The 23,075-nt window shown below is 42.7% G+C and overlaps 1 non-coding gene across 1 annotated transcript; it reads left to right on the top strand.

Moving 5' to 3' along the window:
• The first annotated feature begins 19,038 nt into the window (after window positions 1-19,038).
• Window positions 19,039-19,145, top strand: Gm24242. Its single transcript, XR_003956131.1, has one exon. It is a non-coding gene; the product is annotated as a U6 spliceosomal RNA (small nuclear RNA).
• The last annotated feature ends 3,930 nt before the right edge of the window (window positions 19,146-23,075 follow it).

Genomic DNA, 23,075 nt, shown 5'->3' with positions numbered 1-23,075 from the left:
AGCCTGGGCTGGGATGTTTGCCTATAAATGTATAACTCACCTCCATACCTGCATTTTCTGAGTGAGAAAGCTTCTGGGTGAGGTGCTGGTGTGTTTGTTTGTTTGTTTTTGTTTTTTTTGTTTTTGTTTTTCAAGACAGGGTTTTACTGTGTAGGCCTGGCTGTCCTGGAACTTACTCTGTAGACCAGGCTGGCCTCGAACTCAGAAATCTGCCTGCCTCTGCCTCCCAAGTGGTGTGTCACCACACCCGGCTCTGGTGTGTATTTTTAAGGGAGCCCACCTTCTTGTTTTCAAGCTGTGGAATCCATGCCTGTGTTGCACAGGGCAGGGAGATGAGACGGAGATGCTCAGCACCTGACAGTGATTTCTTTGTTTTTTTTTTAATTAGGTATTTTCTTCATTTACATTTCCAATGCTATCTCAAAAGTCCTCCATACCCTCCCCCCACTCCTCTACCCACCCACTCCCACTTCTTGGCCCTGGTGTTCTCCTGTACTGAGGCATATAAAGTTTGCAAGACCAATGGGCCTCTCTTTCCAATGATGGCCGTCTAGGCCATCTTCTGATACATATGTAGCTAGAGACACGAGCTCCAGGGGGTACTGGTTAGTTCATATTATTGTTCCACTTATAGGGTTGCAGACCCCTTTAGCGCCTTGGGTAGTTTCTCTAGCTCCTCCATTAGGGGACCTGTGATCCATCCAATAGCTGACAGTGATTTCTGAACCTGGCCTCAGCATTAGACATGGCTGCTGCAATTCTCTCCTGTCCTCTGCACTCCAAGAAGCTGGAGGTGCACTTGTGTTCCCAACAACCCCACAGAGACTTCAGGCATTACCCAGAGCCTGGATATCTCCTCCTTGTAGAATGTTCAGAGTTTAGCTGATGCCTAACTTCAGGACTGAATCTTGTCTACAGATACAGAAATGGTCCCCCTAACATCTTCTTAGTGCAGACACAGAAATGATCCCTTAGCTTCCTCTTACTTCCTCTAGCACTTTCTTTGCTCCTATTCTTAAAAATGGCTTTTCCAGAGCTTTCCCCCTAACTGCAGGCATGCATTTCCTCCTTTCTTCTGCTGAGCTGTTCCTGTCTGGTAGAATAATGGCATTATAAACACTAGCAGATATAAACCCTGTCTTGGTGTCTTTGGTACAGGCTTAACACTTTCACATCAAACCTACAAATGGCCTAGGAAGCCAGGGTAGTGGCTACTTTAGCATAAATGCAACAGTGCCACCTTGTGCTGTATTTGGGGGACAATGTACCACCAAGGACACTGTTAATTAAACAAGATCGTTTTCAGTGGTAATTTGGATTGTAAAGATTAAGATAACAAACTGAAGAGTTAGGGCCTGGTTCTTCCTTCCAGTCCCATGCTCCCATGAATAAGACTCAGATTCAAAATATATTTACAAATGCCATATAGCTAGACTCTTCTCTGACTAGATCATAAACTAAGGTAACACATTTGCTTTAACCTACATTCTGCCACGCGGCTGGTTACCTATGCTCAGGTACCATGTGTCTGTCTTCTCACATCTTCCCAGCCAGATCTACTGCCTGGCTGTATTCCAGAATTCTTTCTCTTCTTAGATGTTTCATCTATTTCCTGCCTATGCCATATGCCATAGGGTTCTTTTTTTTTTTTTTTCAAAGATTTATTTATTCATTATATGTAAAGTACACTGTAGCTGTTTTCCTCATTACAGATGGTTGTGAGCCACCATGTGGCCGCTGGGATTTGAACTCTGGACCTTCGGAAGAGCAGTCGGGTACTCTTACCAACTGAGCCATCTCACCAGCCCGCCATAGGGTTCTTAATTGATACAATAAACAAGATATTCTCTCTACAACAAATTTGTGATTCTCCATTTCAACAATCATCTTGAAAATTTATTCCAAGTTCCTGAAAAGTTTATAGAGATGAAACGTAGCAGAGCTGTAGCATTTGGAGTCTATCTGGGTGTGGTCCTGTGGAGTATTTGGCCTACAGACCCCTAGCTGGCTGAGCTGTGTGCTAAGAAGTACTTTAACTTTAGGTTGTAATAAGAGCATTTTATTCCATTTTCAGCATAGATGCAGACCTCATGGAACATGCCCATAGTACTAAGATAATAACTTTGAATTAAGACTATAAAAATGAAGAGAAATCATCCAGAATTACTCATGGTCTTTCAGGAGAAATGACCACTTCAGCAGCACGCTGTGGCTGGACCCATTTTTAGAACAATTAAAAAAAATTAAAAATTAAAAAATGTAATTTTGCATTACAACTAAGTTGTTACATATTCATAAAAATACTGAACTGAAGTTACGAGGCGCAGGAAATGTAAAAGTGCTCATCATAAGCTTGGTGGGAATCCACTCAGAGATGTCTGATGACAAATGTGCCATTTCCTATCAGTGTAAAGAAAATGCTTCAAAGAAAGACAATATCAAAGACTCCCAAGGGCTGTTCACCTCTTTGAGAATCTCTTGAATTCTTTTCCTGATCACTGAGAGTTCCCTGGGCCTGAGTCATCTGCAGAAGGACAGATGGTCCCATCAGAACCTCAACACTGTACCCAAAGTGGCCTCTGTTACATAGAGCCAGCTGGCAACATTGATGCCCATAACACTCTTCTACTTTCTGTTAGACACTCCCTGAGATTTCTATGTCACTATAAATGCCCTCTCTTCACATTAGCAGAGAAGCTTCTATAATCTTCATCAGGCCCAAGTACTCTTAGCCCTCAGTCTTTGCAAGTGAGTTCTGCTCTGTCTTGTCAGTTACCTGCAGAAGTCGGGCTCTGAGTTGATGGCAAAGTGTGTCCAAGTAAAATGAGCCAAGGAACTCTACACTGCATTCCAGAGAAAGAGACTCAGCTCTCTCTGCTTGCTACTTGAGTTGCATGCCTACTAACTATTGATTCTTACCCAAACATAACTTCAGTGTGATTTTACCTTGGATATATTGCAAACTGAGTTTATGGTTCTCTTAATTCTACAATGGCAGACTATATGAATTCCATCCACATTACTTTTTTTATTAAAGGACAAAAGATGACTATAATCTTCTTTGTCTGCCATGAGGAAATATCACAGACCACAGGGTTAAACAACATTTAGTTTCTTTTCTAAAATTATTTATTTATTTATTTATTTACATCCATGTGAATGTATGTTATGTGCATTTTGGGGAAGGCCAGATCCCCTGGGCTGGAGTTACAAGCAGTTTGGAGACATCTAATGTGGGTTCTGGGAACTGAACTTTGATCCCTTGGAAAGCAGCAACTGTTCTTATTGACTGAGCCATCTTTCCAGCTTTTTCCTTACTAAGTCTCTAGTAACAATGTGGTTTGGCTTTGCCTGGGATTTCCAACTGTAAGAGGCCTTTATACAGAAGTTCAAGTGTGTCTGTGTTGTGCTAAAGAGTTCTCCATTATCTTGTAGACATCCAATTTTGATGGTGAACATACCATCTACTCTCCACCCACAATGTGACTTTACCCAGTATTCATGGATATCAGATACAATCCTGGATTGGAATTCTGAGAGTAAATTAGTGCAAATCAAAGACGTGGTGGTTGTGGTGATGGAACCTTCTATTTTCTACAGTTTTACTAGTAGACTGGGGAAAAAAAAACATTCTGTAGAATGCCAGATTCTACGTCCATCAAGATCTCTAGTCACACATGAACCCACAGAGACTGTGATAGCATGAACAAGACCTGCATAGGTTTAAACCAGATAAAACCCCAGCACTGTGAGGGGAAGTGAGCCCAAAGTCCCACCCCTAACTGAGAAGCTATTTACAATAAATGCCCTGGGAAAAGGAAAATCAGCTTTCTATAATATGGTGTCACTGTGGATTTCAACTACACCTCAGGGCCTTTTGGTGGGCAGGAAGGTGGGGAAGATCTGGGAGGAATTGGATGAGAGGAAAAATATAATCAAAATATATTGTATAGAAATTTAATAAAGTATAAAAGAAAAGAGAAGTCTAATCAGTGTGTTAGCAAAAACTCAAAATCCCTTGCTAAGGCACTTAAAAGCCCATTTTTTTAAAAAAAAGAAAAAGTAATTAATGTTCTCAAAAGACCAAAACCAGTTTAGTTATGTATTTTCTCATAACCTTTAGCAGGTTGCAAAGCTTTGAGCCTCACTGGAGTCAGCTATGTCTCTCTCTCTCTCTCTCTTCTCTCTCTCTCTCTCTCTCTCTCTCTCTCTCTCTCTCTCTCCCTCTCCCTCTCCCTCTCCCTCTCTCTCTCTCTCTCTCTCTCTCTCTCTCTCTCTCTCTCTCTCTCTTTGAGACAGGGTTTCTCTGTATAGCCCTGGCTGTGCTGGAACTCACTTTGTAGACCAGGCTGGCCTCGAACTCAGAAATCTGCCTCCTTCTGCTTCCCAAGTGCTGGGATTAAAGGCATACACCACCACGCCCGGCTTCAGACCACTCTCTACACAGACCTGTACAATACACACTCAGCCCATACTCTAGGGAGCTTTTTAACTGCCAGGCTGATGCAGTGAAACCTGTGAATCCAATACCTGAAGACAGGGAGGTTGGGGCTTGGTGCAAAACCATACTGAAAGTTTGAAAATGTCAAAATGTGATAGGAACAATGAACATGAAAACAGTCAGAAGTACTTCCACAGAGGAGACTCCTCCTTTTGTCAAGGGCAGCACAAGCCTGTTCTCTTCTCATGGGTTCTAACTCACAGTCCACACCCAGGGTGCCCTTACGCATCAATGTCACATCTACCTAAAGGGCAGTTGGGAGAAAATAGTGACAGAGTGTCCTTACTCTTGATGGGTATTATAGTGGAAAAATGAATCCCTTATGTGAAACTTTACGGCCTAAAGCACACATTTCAAGTTGGCCATTGGTCTGTGGCAAGTATCCATGGACCACAGATTGAAAAACTTATGTGGAAGAATAGGCTTCTTGTTCTCAGAAGGAAGGTGGGGGAAAGTACCCGGGACACACCCATGAACAGCATCAATAATTTCCAAAAGGCTTTCCCAGAATAAAGATGCCTGCTTGGCAGGACAGAGAAGGTGTGAGAGAGACAGGCTCAGACCTTGGCCTTGAGTACGCAGAATCTAACTTCATCCCTGGCTTCCCTCCCTTGTCCACACTCAAATGCTTGCCTTGTACTTCCATCCTGAACTGCACTGGCACAGCTCATCACTGCCTCAAGAGTAAACTGGATCGTTTACAAACGCAGCTTCAGTCTTGTTCAAATGAAAGGCACAACGACAGGCTGAGGAGATCTTGTTATCAATCAAACTTGATTTGAAGAGGATGACTCTGTTGGTGGGGCTGTGCTTGAAGTAACTTTTCAGATGAAAGTCGAGTATCATCAGCAGGCATGTGTGAAGATTTGTTCAATCATGCAAAAGCCTGTGCCTTCTTGGTGTGAGAGACAGGGACTGGAAACAAATATTATGCTATCTTGTTAAATGGTGTGGACCGCCACCAGTTTGAAGCCAGGCACCTGCTCCTGCTCACAAACTGAGTTGGTAATGGGGACCTTGGAGCCATTTGAGATGTTGGAGCTGGTGTCACTAATTAGTCCAATTTGACTTCAAGGGCATTTGAGTGGAATTTTGCTTTTAAAAGATGACACTGTGGAGAGAAGAACCTCTGTGCATCAATTTATCAGTCTAATACCCCTTTAACATGGCAAGTTGTAGGATGCATTGCCTGTCTTAGACAGTTATCTACATAGCACATAGGTCAGTCCTTCGGCCATCCCAGGCCTCTTCGGGGGGGCTTTGGGATGTGATGGATCCTTCTAGCTTTGCTGAATAGCCCAGTGTTATTTTCTGTTTGATAATTATGCATTCACAGTGAAATTTGCTGAATATCCTAGAGTTATTGCCTGCTTGATAATTATGCATTCATAGTGACATTTGTTTTGGTACAGAAGTCCATTTTTCCATTTCTCTTAAAACAAACAAACAAACAAACAAACAAACAAACTGAAAATTGCTTTCCTGTGTGTAATTGTTTTGCCTTGTGTTTGTCTAGGTAACACAGGGCCTGTAGAGGCCAGAGGGGGGTACTGGATCCCCTGGAACTAGATTCTCAGAGAGTTGTAAGCTACCATGTGGATGCTGGTAGCCAACCGAGGGTCCTCTGGAAGAGCAGCCAGTGTCAACCAGGAGCAGCCAGAGCAACCACTGAGCCACCTCTCCAGCTCTCTCATTTTGCTTTCTAATTAAACCTTTAAAGCATCTCTACAATAGTACATTATTTTTAAATTGTGAAACATCACAGTGTTTCTCCATATGGGGTTTGTTCCAGAAAGAATGGAACTTCAACTCCCCTTTGGATGCATAGGATCTGTGTAATGCTGGAGAATTCCTTAACTTCCCCAGGCTTTAGTTTTTCCTTATTTGTAAAGTTAAATCATCTCAATAACTGCCAGTACAAGCTAAAGACTTAAAGCAGTGAATACGTGTTAGCTCCCTCACCCAGTGTGTTTAAGATGCCCAGTTAATGTCAGCTAGCAGAACATGGCCATATCAATGGTAGGTAGAAGGAGCACATTATATTACATAGTGTTGCCTTTCTGCAAAAGGATGACCCTGTGTGCACTTGTCTGGTGTATATTAACCTCCCCCATGCCCACCACATATACACAGGAAAGAGAGAGTTTGTCAACTTGACACACTTGGGAGCTGGGACTCTGTGTGGGCACTTGCTTGGTCGTTGATTAATGTAGGGTGCTCCAGCTCACTATGGGTGGTGTCACACCTGGGTGGATGGTTCTGGGATGTTTAGGCCAGGGAACTGAATGTGAGCCTGGAAGCAAGCCAGTAAATAGTGTTTCTCTGGTCTCTCCTTCAGTTTCTGCGCACAGGCTCCTGTTTTGACTCCTCTCTTCTATGGACTGAGTGTGGATTAAAAATCTCACCTTATGTTCCACAGCCAACAAACAGTAAAACTGAAAATAGCCCTGGGAAGTCTGCCTTCAAATGGACTTTGTTGGAAGCTCCATGTTTCCACCCTATTGAAAATAGAGCTAGAGAGGGTCCACCCTCTCCTTACCCTAAACCCAGAGTGATACACACATCAGTCATCACATAAGGACACATTAGAGACTGAAGGAAGGCTTATTAAAATGAATGACTTATCTAGGACCAAAGGACAGACTGGCACTCACCAATTCATGCCAATGCAAATGAGTTGCCAATATTTTCAGCTTTCTTGGCTCTGACACATTATAATAATAGTATAATAGCAATAATATTAATAGTAATAGTGATAGTAATATAATGATAACAACAACAACATGCTACTCATGTATTTTTACTCTGGTGCTCCCAGAATGCTCTCTGGTGATCTGCACATGTCAATCACACATATTATTTCTAGTCCTTGTTTCAATTGTGATGTTCTCTCTTCTCACATTTGCTATCTCTTTGGCTTCTGGACTTGTAATACAAAATTGATGGTTACTGACTTAAAGACTGTGAATGTAATCAAGGTAGATAGATGAAGGGGCTAATGGGACTTCAATTTCAGGAGAAGGTAAAGGAGACACAACAGCCTCCTACTTAAATTCAGTATGCTTAGTGTTGTGTTATATAAAAAGATAAGGGGAGAAGGAATATCTTTGGTGGATGTGCAGTCAGGTGTTGGGGAAAGGGGTGCCTCTGTGGGCCCATGCTGAGGCATCCCTTCCCCCTGAGGGACCAGCCACATGATGGTATAGAATAGAGTTTATTCAGGGCATGGGGAGGGGAGTTGAGGGAGTAGAGACAGAGAAAGGGAGAGAGAGAGAGAGAGAGATTGAGAGAGGAGTAAAGGAATAGATGCTGGGCATGAGCATGTGCAGAGAAAGGGGGGGAAGGGAATGGAGAGGGGGGCAGGAGGAGCAAGGGGACAGAGCAAGAGCAAGATAGCAAGATATCTAGGAGGGGACAAGCAGCCCCTTTTATAGTGAGTCGGGCACTGTGGGCAGAGCTTAGACTAAATGCCAACACTTACCCGAGTTTCCTCTTGTGGCATTTCCCCCAGCTTTGAAGTACTGGAGACCTTTGAGCCTCGATCAGCCCTTTCTTCCCATACCCTCCATTCTGTCCACATCCTTCTAGCTGCCTCTTCACCCTTAAAATTTGATGTCTTTCTACATGTTCACTCTAGGAGCATCATCTACCTTGATGATATTAACAGACTTTAAATCAACTGTAACTTTAATTTTTTTTCAAATCCTATTTTTAATGATGGTTCTTAAATGCTTTAACCTTCCTTGTAACCCACCACCCACCAGAGATAGTGGAAAAGAAAGGATACAGAGGAAGTGGACCTGTGGAGAAAGGTTCTTTGAAGCAACTCACTTCTGTGTTGTCTAGAAATCAACAGTTCAGTTCACAGGTTAGCAGGCAGTGACAGCTCAGTCCACTCGGATACACCAGCAGTCCAGTTCGGTAGAGTTGGGATAGCAATAGCAGTGACATGACCTAGCAGAGACAGCAAGGCCTCATCCTCAGCTCCAGTCAGCAGGAGTGACCAACAGGAACACCAGAAGTTCTCAGATGTGCCTCTCTCAGGGAAGTGAAGATAAGTGAAGATTCGAGACATACAAGCATTGCACAGCTAGCTGTCCCAACAAGCCAAGCTGTCTCTGTCACTCTGTGAAGTACTATTTATACCCTTCAAACATCACATGTCCTCCATATGGCTTGCCTCAACACATGCATTTAATCAGCATGAGTCCTTGGAAGCGGCAACAAACTGCAGCATACCACTAGAAATTTTTGGATGTGTTTCTCTCTATGGCATCCTGACAAATGCAGTTCAACTACACAATGTAAGGCAGAACAATACATGTGTGACATTAGCAAATAAATCTTTTATCATGTGTCCTTTCATGTGCTTGATTTAGCAGAACATCCTCTCTCCTATGTCTACTTTAGCGAAACTTTCTTTTATGAGTCTGCTTTAGCCTTTCACACCAGTGTCCACTTTAACAAAATATTCCTTCACCTGTTTGCCCCAGCAAAACACCATCCAAACGACTTTCCAAAGAATCTTTAAGTTTCCATTTCAGTCAACAACCATCAAATTTGCATTACAAGTTCAGACATTTCACTGAAGGCCAAAGCCAGTTGTTTATTTAACATTGAACTCTTAAGAGTATTTTTTAAAAAAATATTTACTTTAAAAATTTTTAATCATGTGCCTCTGTGATTGTCTGTGTTTGGGTATGTGTGTGTGAGTGCAGGTGCCCATGGAAGCCAGAAGCATCAGATCTCCCTGGAGCTGGAGTTACAGGTTCTTTCACGTGTCTGCTTCAGCAAAACATTCCATGTGCCCCAGCAAAATATCATTTGACATAACTGACTTTCCAAAGAAACCAGAAGTTTCCATCTCATGTACTTATTCACTGAATAGGCTAAATTTATGAGGGTATAAAGTAGCTTTATTATTTATCATTGTTATCTATTAATCTTCCTGTGTAGAATGCATTTTCACTACCTCTAGATGAAATCCGGGGTTGCCAGTGTACTTTTTCCAGTTTGGGACAGTCTAGTATAATACAAGATCATATTCTTCGTCTCCATAATATGGGAGCCAACAGTATCTGCTACTTTCATTATTTTCCCATCTCTCAGGACCAGCAAAGGTGGTTGATACATTGCATGTCCTAGCTTGACTGTGATGGGATGAGAATATATGACCTCAAATATGGCATCTTTTCATGACATTTTGACTCTTCACTTTCTTCTCCCTTCACGTACATCATGAAAACTAGGAAGGTTTATGACTTTCTTCTGAAACTGGTCCCAAGAACTTCCTATGCAAAGTGCTATCCCTGTGTCCAGAATAAGGTGCCCAAAACACAGAGATGCTAGGAAGGATATTAAGCTGGAAGCTGGAAGAAGCCTGCTTCATCTCTCTGTTGTATCAGGGACACAGGTAAGATCAGAATGGACATCACTCTTTGAAAAATCCTCAGCACTAGTGTAGTAGTAAATCTCTAACTCCTTTAAGCCCATGAAAAAAACATGAATTCAGTTACAGTATTTATGAGCTGCATGCTTAGATTGGGCAGATTCACCACCACACTACTCTATTCCCCAGCTATGAGATCCCTTGCTACTTGCAGCCTCTCCAGGCCATGTGGTTCTCCTCCATCTTTCTTCTAACTCTTCTGCCTCAGTCTTCTTTCCCCCTATCCCTCTCTTGCCCCACTCTTTAAAACCTTTCTCTTCCATTGCCCAATCACAAGGTCTAGCCTTTATTTGACCAGTTAAAATGGGGAAAAGGTTCACATGAAATCACCTGAGTATGTGGTCAACTCCTTGTCAGGGCAGCCCTTCTTGAGGAAGCAGAATTAACATCAAAATATAAACAGCACCAGAGCAACCCACAACACACTAGAAACTTCTATAACAGAACAGAATTGGTGAGTGTGTGTGCATGGTACAATACTGCTTAATCCCACTGTGTCCTTGTTAAGCCTGTGTCTACCCAATCATTATGGTGCATGGTATTTAGTGATAATTATTCTCTATTTTGGGGGGCATTTGGTGATATTTTAAGACAGCAAAATCTTTTTTATTTCCTGTTATATGTATTTGGCTAGAGGCCTTATACCTTGTCATGGTAGCTGAATTTTCCATGTCCCTGTAAGATCCTGGTTTTTTAAAATATCAATCATGGTGGAGCCCAAAAAGCATGGTGGTGACAGACATCATTGAGATCACTAATCATCTGGTCTTCTGTTGGGAGCCGCCCCCACATTCGCCGTCACAAGATGGCGCTGACATCCTGTGTTCTAAGTGGTAAACAAATAATCTGCGCATGTGCCAAGGGTATTTTATGACTACTTGTACTCTACCTTTCCCGTGAACGTCAGCTCGGCCATGGGCTGCAGCCAATCAGGGAGTGATGCGTCCTAGGCGAAATATAACTCTCCTAAATAGGGAAGGGGTTTCGGTTTCATTATTGAAGGGGCTTTCGTTTTTGGGGCTGGGCGCTGGGCGCTTGCCCTCCTGGCTCCCAAAGATGTAAGCAATAAAGTTTTGCCGCAGAAGATTCTGGTCTGTTGCGTCTTTCCTGGCCGGGCGTGAGAACGCTATTAAGAGTCTTCAAAGAGGAGATTATCATGGATTATCTAGGTAGAGCCTGGATGTTTAAATTGGAAGTAGAAGGTGGGTGTCACTCAAGAAGAGGTAATAGCAGAACAAAGGAGAGACATTGTCTTGGAAAGAAAGGAAAATTCTTGAGAGTCAATGTGTTACCTTGCCATTATGGGAGCTGGAACCTGGGTCCTGTAGTTTCATGAAACTAAAATTTGTCAGTAATTCAATCAAGCAGATAATCCCCTAGCATGTTCCAAAAAAAAAAAAAAAATCCTAATTTGCTGGTGTGGTTTTGTGAGACTCTAAGCAGAAGAATGAGTCAAGGCAGCCTAGACTTCCTAGAAAACTGGAAGATAATGTATGTATGTTGCTGAAGCAGCTAACTTCATGAAGCTGCTGTGTATACTCCCTCCAAAGTCATTTGCCTCATGCATATAGTATCTCTGCCCTATAGCTTTCTCCTATAGCTAATGTGAGTCATGAAAGAAGAGATAAACAAGCTTTTTAAAATGTTTAAAAATTTATTTTGATTTATATGTATGTGAGAGGGATATATGGACACATGAGTATAGGTACTAAAGGAGGCCAGAGGATATCTGTTCTCCAGGATCTGGGATAACAGGCAATATGGGTTAGGATCTGAATTTGAGTCCGCTCCAAGAGCAGAAGGTATTAACCTGTGAGCTAACTCTCCAACCCAACATGCGTATGAACCCTTTTATTGGATGTTTTTGAAGAAATAAAACAGGGAATGAAGGATTTGCATATACCTTAAATTCTGTAACCCTGTGTGTCAATGATAGTACCTTTTTTATAGGTGTGTCTATCTATGCATCTATCTATCTATCTATCTATCTATCTATCTATCATCTATAGCTATATTCTTCTTAATCATCTATTATTTGCTACACCATCTATCACTTATTCTATTAACAATGTATATACCATATATATGATATATAATGTATAATATATATATATATATATATATATATATATATATATATATTCTTTGTCTACCCACTTATATATTTATTTGTAGTACTGAGGAGCAAACCCAGGGATTTTCATATGCTGGGAAACTATCGAACTACTAAGCTAAATGTCAGTCTATTTTTCCTATTTAAAAATGACTTATGCACCCTCTTAGGTCATTAGAACAAAACAAAAATGATAACCATACAAACCAGAAAATCCCTGTGAAATCAAAATTTGTTTTTGCATTTTTTTCAGAGCCTCTGCTACCTGTGAATTTCTCAGGCCTTTGTCTGATGAACGTTCACAGTCAGAATAAGGAGGCAATTTGAATGAATGATATATGAATGAAGAGCTTGGGAATTTCAATCTTATCTAGGGTGTGTCAGAAAGATTAGAGGGTTGTAGAAAGACTACCTGGGGTGTGGGGAAGTTGGGGGAAGACATTTGAGAAATGAGACCCATAGCAAGCCCCAGCTGCATGACAGACAGAAGTCATGTGATTATCAACTTGATTGAGAAAAGCACCCCTGGAATGCGCTGAGGCAATTAAGTCAGGAGGGCTGACCCAATCAATGGATTAATGACTCCATGGAGTCATAATCTGATGACATTATCCAGAAGGTAGAAGGAAGAAGGTGAGAATGTAAACAATTGGGAGCATGCCTTTGTATCTTTCCAATCTCTTTCCCATCAAGACTCTGCTCCCCCTGTTTTCTTTCATTCTTGATGTGAGCCAGCCTCCTTCTCTTTGCTTCCTTCCTGCCACAGTTGGCCTCTCTGTCATCTGTCCCTGATGTCCCAATGTCCTGTGTAAGCACACGAGACTGAACAGCCATGTACATCCTCTGAAACATAAGTCCAGATTAACTCTGCCTCTTTTGAGTTATTTCTCAGTCATATTGTCATAAAGTTGAAAAGGAGCTAATATGGAGGTAGCCATCTGGCCAGAGAACTCTATAGTGTGACTGGAAGAATCAGAGAAGTTCTACATGTTTTCAGAGTCCTGTGCGCTGTTATAGAAAGAGGAAATATAAACACAGGCTTCATTTGAAATCATATGCTGTGTAGCCCTCTGGTTCCCTTTGACAGGGACAAGAGAACACATTTCCTCATGATCTGAGCCTTTTGATTTGTTAGGGAATCAGTGAGTATTTGCTCATAAACGAATTTGACTGAAAGGCAACCACCTTTTCAAAGCATTCTTATCCTTGCTCACATGCTAAGTAAATCAATAACCGGGACATCATCCCCCACTTATTACCTATCCACTATGACACCTCACATTACAGAAAAAGTTTTAGGAAACCATTTAAAGATGTCAGGAAGCTGAACTTAGTAATTAAACACAAAATGTGGCCATTTTAAAAGGAAATCTGTGAGAATTCAAAAGGAAATAGTGAGAATTATCTCACTATTAATTTTCTGTTAGTAGTGTGAAGTGGCCTTTAACCAGGACATTGTCAAAGAGACATGGGCTGTAGGCATATTCTGTTGGCAGTTTATTTGCACCTGAAGATAGTTTTCTATAGCCCTACAAAGATGTGTGACTTTGGCTAGTTCCAGTTTTAAATTAACACTTGTGATTTGAGCAGAAACACAGTAAAAGGAAATTCTGAAAAATGGAAGATATTAACTAAAAATGCTAAAGAGAAATCCAGAGAATAAAGCTTGGAAAAAGGAGAAAAAAAGTCATGACATCTTTCACTGTATCATTCAGTGGCCATAATTTGGCCACCACAAAGGGCTGTTATAGAAGATGGTAGTGGAAACAGTGAGGTCATTTGCCCACTCACATTTATAATTTAAGATTGTTTCTAAAAGTGTGTTATTCAAAGTCTAGTCCAGCAAAATGTCCTATGACTCAGTCCAATGGATTTTTATGACATTCCCTGGGAAGTTCTTTGAGCAATAATTGCCTTTGCTACTAAGAATGCTCTTTTGAAGGTCAGCCAGAGTTCTCACTGTTCATCTGGAATATAAGAATTTGACTTTAAGTTTTGTGACCACCACCAAACAAGAGCTATCATTTAATTGATTTGGAAAACACATCAAGTTATAGCCAAAGCCTGAAATCTAAGTCTTAAAGAAATATTGGTGAGAAAAAATATCTTCATGATTGGATAGATGAATAGATAAGGTTCATCCTTAACTCTGTCTCAATTTGCTTGCTGAAGGCCTTTGTTAGGGACAGGGGTTTAGGAGTGAAGAATGTGAGAAAGGATGCCTCCATGTTATCCTGCTGTTGTTGTTTAGCATTGACTTCATAGAGAAATAGTTTTTAAGCCACCAGGAAAGTGTTAGCTTTCTGGGCTTTTTGTCAGCAAGTACCAAAAGCTAGGTAGGTACAGCAACAGCAGTTATTTTATAGCCATGGATGGCAAAAATACAAGCACATAGACCAGTGTCTCAGAAAGGTGGCTGCTTTCTGAGGGCTGTGAGAGTCCTTTGCCATCCTCTCCATTATCGTCCAGTGGTTAGCTAGGCATCTTGGACATTCTTGGGCTGCCAAATTGTCCTATCCTTGTCTTGGTCAGGGTTATTGTTGCTGTTATAAAACACTGACCAAAAGAACTTGGGAAGGAAAGGGTTTATTTGGCTTACACTTCCACAATGTAGTCTACCTCAGAAGGAAGTCAGGGCAGGAACCTGGATGTAGGAGCTGATGCAGAGGTCATTGAGGGGTGTGGCTTACTGACTTGTTCCTCATGTCTTGCTCAGTCTGACTTCTTATAGAGCCCAGGACCACCAACTCAGGAATGGCACCACCCATAATGGGATGGGCCCACTCATATCAATCACTAATTTAAAAAAATGCCCTATAGGCTTGCCTACAGTCCCATCTTATGGAGTCATTTTTGCATTGAGGTTCCTTCTTCTTAGATGACTACAGCTTGTTGATATAAAACTAGCCAGTACATACCTCCCCTCTGACTTCCTTCATATGGTATTCTTCTTGTGTAGATGAAAAATTTCCTTTCTGAGGCCACTTACATAAAGCCTGTCAGCTGAGAGGAAGGAGTTCCCCTATAATTAACAACATTGGCAATTGTGGTTGCCCACAAAGAAACCACTCCCTTTATCTGAGATACTTTAAATATGAATACTAAGATAGCAATGAATGAAGGCTAAGACCTCAGTGTGTGTGGTCTCCTTTTCTATAACCCTGAATGTTCTAGAAGTCTCACAAGAACAGCCTGTGCAGTGTTGTGACATATGCTTTGACTCTATCAGCTTGTCACCCCACTAAGGATTATTTGGAGTCATCCATAATCTCATTTACCAAAAGGAAGGTGGGGTTTAAGTCATCTTAGCAACCATTGAGATGTAGCTTGAAAGTCTTCAAAGTCTTCTCTATGGAGAAGCTGCCATTCACACATGGGTGCCTCTCTTCATTTCTTGAGTGCTTTGCTCTCTCCTCTAATGGTTAAACATAGAATTATTTTGGTTTTTTGTTTCATACTAAATCATCCTGAAATTCTTGTCCATGATAAAGTAGAAAATGCTGGCCTCACTGGGTCTTAGAACTCCTTAGACTTCTCCAAGTAGCAGTATGGAGCTGTGCCTCAGCCTATAGCCCACTGCTACTGACAATATGGGTGCCTTCAAACATTCAGACCCACAATACAGGGAAAATGATTTTATGGGTGATTGACCAGGAGTATGATAGTGGAGAAAAGGATGTAATTTAATGAGAGCCAACAGGGTGGGGTGGTGGCATTTGGCAGAACCTGTTTGTATAGGTTTCCCCTGGTCTGAGTGGCAGCAGCCATCTCAGTAGTAGTGAGGCTGAGGGGGAAGAATTCACAGTATAGCATACACAATCAAAATTTATGCCAGCAAGTGAAGAGGTGAAGCAGAAAGTGCATCCTTGCTTGTCAGAAGCCACTTGCCTGCTTCTCTGAAGCAGGGTAAAAAAAGTATGCTTGCTAGGCAAAGTCAAGGCAGGCCAAGGTTGGCTGGCAGATTTCCTGGCCTGTGGATGTATGGAATATTAGGAGATACATTTGAGGCTGAAGGCAAGGGGCTGAACATTCTATTGACCTTGGTGGAAGGGACAGGGAGGCCTCTGGATGGGAACAGACATCCTATGCAAATGTCAGCAATTCTGTTAGCTTGTGGTTTTGCCTCCCATGTCCCTGTGGAGTATGAAAAAGCTGTACTCATTAAACTTGGGGTTGCTGCAGTATTCACTGACAGTCCTGCTGAATCTATCTCTTGTCTTTGTGCCTTCCTTCTGTGTTCTCTCTCTCTCTCTCTCTCTCTCTCTCTCTCCCTCCCTCCCTCCCTCTCTCTCCCCCTCTTTCTTTTCTTTCTTTCTTTCTTTCTTTCTTTCTTTCTTTCTTTCTTTCTTTCTTTCTTTCTTTCTTTCTTCCTTCCTTCCTTCCTTCCTTCCTTCCTTCCTTTCTTTCTTTCTTTTTTTTTTGAGACAGGGTTTCTCTGTATAGCCCCAGCTGTCCTGGAACTCACTTTGTAGACCAGGCTGGCCTCGAACTCAGAAATCCGCCTGCCTTTGCCTCCTGAGTGCTGGGATTAAAGGCGTGCACCACCACTCCCGGCTCCTTCTGTGTTTTCCTTAATCATCTGGGGTTCGGTGGCTTCACACAGCCAGATGCCCACCTGGGAGGTGTAGAGAGTACACGTGGCAGTCTCCCGTGTCTGTCTGCCCAGAGTCCTGGAGCTCTGGTAGGATGTGGTTCCCCTTCCTCCTTAATTTCCCCATGATTGGCGCCCAACAGCAGGGAATGTCACTGTACTGGTTAGTTTTGTGTCAACTTGACACAGTTGGAGTTATCACAGAGAAAGGAGCTTCAGTTGAGGAAATGCCTCCATGAGATCCAACTGTAAGGCATTTTCTCAATTAGTGATCAAGGGGGAAAGGCCCCTTGTGGGTGGGACCATCTCTGGGCTGGTAGTCTTGGGTTCTATAAGAGAGCAGGCTGAGCAAGCCAGGGGAAGCAAGCCAGTAAAGAACATCCCTTCATGGCCTCTGCATCAGCTCCTGCTTTCTGACCTGCTTGAGTTCCAGTCCTGACTTCCTTTGGTGATGAACAGCAGTATGGAAGTGTAAGCCAAATAAACCCTTCCCTCCCCAACTTGCTTCTTGGTCATGATGTTTGTGCAGGAATAGAAACCCTGACTAAGAGAAATTGGTACCAGAAGTGGGGTATTCCTGTGACAACCTGACCATGTTTTGGGGAGGACTGTGGGAGGACTTTGGAACTTGGGCTTGAAGATCCATCCATTGTTAAGAGCTCTGTTGGAGGTTGTGCAGGAGCTTGGAAGATAATGTTGAGAACACTGTAGAAGATGGAGGTCTGGTTTGTGAAATTTCAGAGGGAAAATTAAAGACTCTTTTCAGGGCCATTGCTGTTTTGATTGTGAAGATTCTGTAGTTCTGGTTAGCTGGGGCTGAAGAATCAGCTGTGATTAACAAGATACCAGAACTACCAAAGCAAAAACTTTGCATTACTGGGACTATTGATGCTGGTTAGCTGGAGCTAAGAAATTAGCGGTGATTAAGAAGAGACCAGCATCATTGAGGTGACATCTTCTGGGAAGTGTTTTCTGAAAGCACAAAGAGGCTGTGTTCCAGAGATGGCCAAGGTTGTACTCCTGCTGCAGCGGGACTTGGTAATATGTAAGGGTCACCCAGGTGGTACTGGTTTTGAAGGCATGAAGGGGTCACACAAAGCAGCTGAGGCTCGGCACTGTGAGAGGCCATGGAAGGCCATTGGTGAAGGTGCAGCCTCAGTTGCAATTGAAGGCCCAGGACTGAAGGGGTCATGGAGTGTTTTGGAGATGCCAGTACCATGAGATGACCACCAAGAGCAGCAGCAGCAGTGGAGTACAGGCATCTGTAGCCTAGAGGATAACACGTGTGCTACAAAGGGCATGGCTGGAGAAGTGACCCAAGCCCTTGGAGGATCCCAGAAGATCGTGAGTTGGATCCCAGACATTGGACGGTTGGAGATTGATTTTTGCTTTTGATTGTGACTGTGCCCTGATATTTTCCCTCTTAAAGGAAGAAACGGTTTTAGTGGAGCCCACAGTTAAGAGACTTTAAATTGTAAAAAGACTTTGGATTTTAAAAGAGATGGATATTTTAAAGAGATTGAAATTTTAAGAATATGTAAAGACTGTGGGACTTTTAAAGTTATTTAGATCTTGGGGATGAATAAGATTGTAAGGGTTGAGGCTTACTAGTGATGTTTTTGTGTGTCAAGTTGACAAGGGGTCAATTGTACTGGCTAGTTTTGTGTCAACTTGACACAGCTGGAGTTATCACAGAGAAAGGAGCTTCAGTTGAGGAAATGCCTCCATGAGATCCAACTGTAAGGCATTTTCTCAATTAGTGATCAAGGGGGAAAGGCCTCTTGTGGGTGGGACCATCTCTGGGCTGGTAGTCTTGGGTTCTATAAGAGAGCAGGCTGAGCAAGCCAGGGGAAGCAAGCCAGTAAAGAACATCCCTTCATGGCCTCTGCATCAGCTCCTGCTTTCTGACCTGCTTGAGTTCCAGTCCTGACTTCCTTTGGTGATGAACAGCAGTATGGAAGTGTAAGCCAAATAAACCCTTTCCTCCCCAACTTGCTTCTTGGTCATGATGTTTGTGCAGGAATAGAAACTCTGACTAAGAGAGTCACTAACCTCTTGTTTCCGTTTCCAGTTGAGGCCATATAGAGATAAACCTCTCTCTGCTTTAAACTATTATTTTTCTCTTTCATTGGCCTATTGAGAACAGTGGCTGAACCTTAGCTTATTAGGGTTTCCAAAATCCAAGTTCTAACCCCAACAACTCTGGCAACAACTTTGGCTACTTCATGTTCCTGGAGCAAAATCAAGGTAAAAGAAGATGATAACTACATATCTATGTTGATTTCAGTTTTACAGTGCATTATAATAAACTCTAGTTGTACTCAGTGTTACAACTGCTGCAAAATGCTCAAACATAAATACTAACACATATTAAGATAGATGTGGTGCTCGCTTTGGCAGCACATATACTAAAATTGGAACGATACAGAGAAGATTAGCATGGCCCCTGCGCAAGGATGACACGCAAATTCGTGAAGCGTTCCATATTTTTACCAGAAAAGAAATTCCTCCCGACACATAATAATCAGAACAACAAATGCACTAAATAAAGATAGAATACTAAAAGCAGTAAGGGAAAAAGGTCAAGTAACTTATAAAGGCAAGCCAATCAGAATTACACCAGATTTTTCACCAGAGACTATGAAAGCCAGAAGAGCCTGGACAGATGTTATACAGACACTAAGAGAACACAAATTCCAGCCAAGGCTACTATACCCAGCCAAACTCTCAATTACCATAGATGGAGAAACCAAAGTATTCCACGACAAAATCAAATTCACACATTACCTTTCCACGAATCCAGCCCTTCAAAGGATAATAACAGAAAGAAAAAAAAAAAAAAACCAATACAAGGACGGGAACCTCGCCCTAGAAAAAACAAGAAAGTAATCCCTCAACAAACCTAAAAGAAGACAGCCACAAAAACAGAATGCCAACTTTAACAACAAAAATAAGAGGAACCAACAATTACTTTTCCTTAATATCTCTTAATATCAATGGTCTCAACTCCCCAATAAAAAGACATAGACTAACAAACTGGCTACACAAACAAGACCCAACATTTTGCTGCTTACAGGAAACCCATCTCAGAGAAAAAGATAGATACTACCTCAGAATGAAAGGCTGGAAAACAATTTTCCAAGCAAATGGTATGAAGAAACAAGCTGGAGTAGCCATCCTAATATCTGATAAGATTGACTTCCAACCCAAAGTCATCAAAAAAGACAAGGAGGGGCACTTCATTCTCATCAAAGGTAAAATCCTCCAAGAGGAACTATCAATTCTGAATATCTATGCTCCAAATACAAGGGTAGCCACATTCATTAAAGAAACTTTAGTAAATCTCAAAGCACACATTGCACCTCACACAATAATAGTGGGAGACTTCAACACACCACTTTCACCAATGGACAGATCATGGAAACAGAAACTAAACAGGGACACAGTGAAACTAACAGAAGTTATAAAACAAATGGATCTGATAGATATCTACAGAACATTTTTTCCTAAAACAAAAGGATATACCTTCTTCTCAGCACCTCATGGTACCTTCTCCAAAATTGACCACATAATAGGTCACAAAACAGGCCTCAACAGATACAAAAATATTGAAATTGTCCCATGCATTCTATCAGATCACCATGCACTAAGGCTGATCTTCAATAACAAAATAAATAATAGAAATCCAACATTCACGTGGAAACTGAACAATACTCTTCTCAATGATACCTTGGTCAAGGAAAGAACAAAGAAAGAAATTAAGGACTTCTTAGAGTTCAATGAAAATGAAGCCACTTCATACCCAAACTTATGGGACACAATGAAAGCATTTCTAAGAGGAAAACTCATAGCTCTGAGGTATTTTCCTCGTTTACATTTTCAATGCTATCACAAAGGTCCCCCGTACCCACCCCCCCAATCTCCTACCCACCCACTCCCCCTTTTTGGCCCTGGCGTTCCCCTGTACTGGGGCATATAAAGTTTGCAAGTCCAATGGGCCTCTCTTTGCAGTGATGGCCGACTAGGCCATCTTTTCTGTATTTCTTTAAGTGAGTTATTAATGCCCTTCTTAAAGTCTTCAACCTTCATCATGAGATATGATTTTAAATCTGAGTCTTGCTTTTTGGGTGTATTGGAGTATCTAGGACTGGCTGAGGTGGGAGTGCTGGCTTCTGATGATGGTGAGTGGTCTTGGTTTCTGTAAGATTCTTACATTTGCCTTTCGCCATCTGGTACTCTCTGGTGTTAGTTGTTATAGTTGTCTCTGGCTGGAGTTTGTTCCTCCTGTGATTCTGTTAGCCTCTGTCAGAAGTCCTGGGAGTCCAGCTCTCTCCTGAGTCTCAGTGGTCAGAGTACTGTCTGCAGGCAAGGTACACCGAGGTCTGGCATTCAGACCTGCCTCCTGGCTGAAGATGAAGGCCCGAAACAGGGCCTGTCCTAGAAAATGTGTTGTCTCTGCAGTCTGCACACTCACCTGCACAGACTGGTCTATGAGGGACCCGGGACACAAGATGGCTCCCTCACCTGCTCTAGTCATCCCAGGCAGCTACCTCTCCTCTGGCAGGGAAGGTGTCCAGATGTCTGGAGCCCAAAATGGGCTCTGTCCCAGAAGCTGTGTCACTTCTGCTTGTCCCAGAAGCTGTGTTGCTTCTGTAGTCCACACTCTCACCTGTGCAGACTGGTCTCTGAGGGACCCAGGACACAAGATGGCTCCCTCACCTGCTCAGGCAGTCAGAGTCTTCCCTGGAGGCTACCTCTCCTCTGGTGGGGAAGGTGCCCAGATGTCTGGAGCCCAAAACAGGGCCTGTCCCAGAAGCTATGTCACTTCTGCCTGTCCCAAAAGCTGTGTCGCTTCTTCATGTCTCAGAAGCTGTGTCACTTCTGCAGTCCACTCACTCAACATCCACAGTCTGTGAGCTAACTTGTGCAGATTGGTCTCCAAGGGACCGGGGACACAAGATGGCTCCCTCACCTGCTCTGGCGGTCAGAGCCCTCTCAGGCGGCCACCTCTCCTCTGGTGAGGAAGATGCCGGGATGTCTGGAGCCCAAAATGAGGCCTGTCCCAGAAGCTATGTCACTTCTGCCTGTCCCAGAAGCTGTGTCACTTCTGCAGTCTGCTAGCTCACCTGTGCAGACTGGTCTCTGATGGACCTGGGACACAAGATGGCTTCCTCACCTGCTCAGGCAGTCAGATCCTTCCCCAGCGGCCACCTCTCCTCTGGCGGGGAAGGTGCCCAGATGTCTGGAGCCCAAAACAGGGCCTGTCCCAGAAGCTGAGTCTCTTCTGCAGTCTGCACTCTCATTTGGGCAGACTGGTCTCTGAGGGACCTGGAACACAAGATGGCTCCCTCACCTGCTCCAGCAGTCAGAGCCCTCCCAGGTAGCCACCTCTCCTCTGGCAGGGAAGGTGTTCAGATGTCTGGAGCCTAAAACGGGGTCTGTCCCAGAAGCTGTGTCGCTTCTGCACTCCGCACTCTCACCTGCGCAGACTGGTCTCTCAAGAATTTTCATTTTCATAATGATCTGTACAAGGGTTGCCCAACAGGATAGCCTGTCACTCAGGGAGTAATTACACCAAGTGATAGGCAGCTAGGGTCTCCTGATGTCCATTCACACCAAGCCTAGTAAATGAGGATTATGGCAATGACAAACAGGAGAAAGCACACCAGTAGCAAGAAGCAATCCTGGGACAGTCTCTGGGGTCACCCTTCAAAGCTGAACAGAACAGTGGGACATCTCCAGTGAGCTCACTTGACCACTGCAGATTTTTCTACATGGCGTCTGCCACAGAATAACAGAATGAATTCATAAACAGAATCAGGGTTAGGGTTAGGGTTAGGATTTGGGTTAGGGTTAGGGTTTGCTGTAGACAAGAATCACACTTCAGCAACAAAGATAGACATCATCTCAGAATAAAAGGCTGGAAAAGGTTTTCCAAGCAAATGAATCTAATAATATTTAATAAAACAGACTTTCAACCAAAAGTAATCAAGAGAGATATGGAATCTTCTCTGCTCTTGGTGAGTCCTCTGGAGAAAGTCAAGCTGCTATCCCAGGGGGACATCATTATTCCTCCACCTCTCTTCCCATTTTCACAAACTTCATCAGAACTATGGATAATGAGCCATACAGGTAAATTTACAAACTTCTACAACCACTTTGGAAAACAATTTATCCAGTTCTCAGAAAATTAGTAATAGTTCTACCTCAAGACCCAGGTATACCACTCCTGAACATATACTGAAAAGATGTCCACCAACCCACAAGGATACTTATTCAACTATGTTCATAGCAGCTTTATTCGTAATAGCCAGAAACTGAAAACAACCTAGATGTCCCTGAACTGAAGAACGGATAAAGAAAATGGGGTTAGGACCTCATGAATTTTGAAGACAAGTGGATGGAAGTAGAAAATATCATC

This window comes from Mus musculus, chromosome 5 (assembly GCF_000001635.26).
Source record: "Mus musculus strain C57BL/6J chromosome 5, GRCm38.p6 C57BL/6J".
Lineage (NCBI taxonomy): Eukaryota > Metazoa > Chordata > Mammalia > Rodentia > Muridae > Mus > Mus musculus.
Note: the sequence above shows the minus strand (reverse complement) of the source record. Positions and strands in the feature narration are given on the sequence as shown.